This window comes from Jaculus jaculus, chromosome 18 (genome assembly GCF_020740685.1).
Source record: "Jaculus jaculus isolate mJacJac1 chromosome 18, mJacJac1.mat.Y.cur, whole genome shotgun sequence".
NCBI classification, from domain to species: domain Eukaryota; kingdom Metazoa; phylum Chordata; class Mammalia; order Rodentia; family Dipodidae; genus Jaculus; species Jaculus jaculus.
In genome coordinates, this window is record NC_059119.1 from 12,507,698 (window position 1) to 12,508,981 (window position 1,284).

A 1,284-nucleotide genomic window follows, 5' to 3' on the forward strand; every position below is an offset into this window, starting at 1 on the left:
TGCCAGTACGTCTCCTCACCTGGCAGAAGGGACTTTACAGATGCTGAGGATCTTGGGTAGATTTTCCTGGATTGCCAAGATGAGCCCAATGGGATCACACCACCTCCCGTGAGGAAGCAGGAATGACGTGAAGGCCGGGCGTGGCGGCACATGCCTGTAATCCCAGCACACAGAGCCCGAGGTAGAGGGATCACTGTGAGTTGGAGGCCACCCTGACACTACATGGTGAGTTCCAGGTCAGCCTGGGCTAGAGTGAGACCCTACCTCAAAATAAAGGGACTACAGCGCTCGCTTCAGCAGCACATACACTAAAATTGGAATGATGCAGAGAAGACTAGCATGGCCCCTGCGCAAGGATGACATGCAAATTTGTGAAGCGGTCCATATTTTAAAAATAAAGGGACTTAAAAGATGGCTTAGTGGTTGAGATGTTTGCCTGCAAAGCCTAAGGACCCATGTTCAATTCCCCAGGACCCACATAAGCCAGATGTACAAGGTAGCACATGCATCTGGAGTTCATTTGCAGTGGTTGGATACCCTGATGTGCCCAGTCTGTTCCCCTCTTTCTCAAGTAAAAAAAAAAAAAAAAAAAAAAAAAAAACATTTGAATATATTTTTTAAAAAAAATAGAAACAAGGAGGCAGCATCTGACTAACAAAAAAGTGTGAGATTTGATGCCCCAAAGGGGACCTTGAGGCCCCGCCTGCAGAAAGTCTTAGGTACTTGGAAAGGCAAGAAAATGATTTCATGGGGGCTCTAGAAAGGGCAGAGCCCTGCCACTATCATGGCCCAGGGAGGCCCTGACCTCCATGACTAGAAGGTCCTAAGTTCTGGAGATTTAAATCACGAAGTCAAGAGATCTGTCGGAGCAGACGTTAACCCACTGGTTCTGTGTTCGGCTACACCAGGCCACCCACAGTGAGACTGCCCTTCTATACACTTTTCCTGCCACCTGATACGCCACTCTTGGCTGTCAGCTTTTCAAGACAGGGTCTCTAGGCTAGACTGGCCTCAAAGCCAAAGAGCATCTTGGTTTTCTACCTCCCGAGTGCTGGAATCACAGGTCTGTACCACCAGCTCATGTGGTGCTGGGGATCCAACTCAGGGCTCCGTGCATGCAAGACAAAGCACTCGACCAGTTGGGCCACCTCCTCAATGGCTTTCAACTTCTTTTGGTCCTTTTAAGGCAGGGTCTCACTCTAGCACAGACTGACCTGTAACGCACTTGGTAGTCTAGACTGGCCTCCAACTCAGAGATCCTGCCTCAGCCTCCTCTCGGGTGCT

General features: G+C 49.5%; 1 non-coding gene across 1 annotated transcript; it reads left to right on the forward strand.

The window, feature by feature from the left end:
* Positions 1-284: 284 nt before the first annotated feature.
* LOC123455939 lies at positions 285-391 on the forward strand. The gene has a single exon (XR_006634236.1). It is a non-coding gene; the product is annotated as a U6 spliceosomal RNA (small nuclear RNA).
* Positions 392-1,284: the final 893 nt, after the last annotated feature.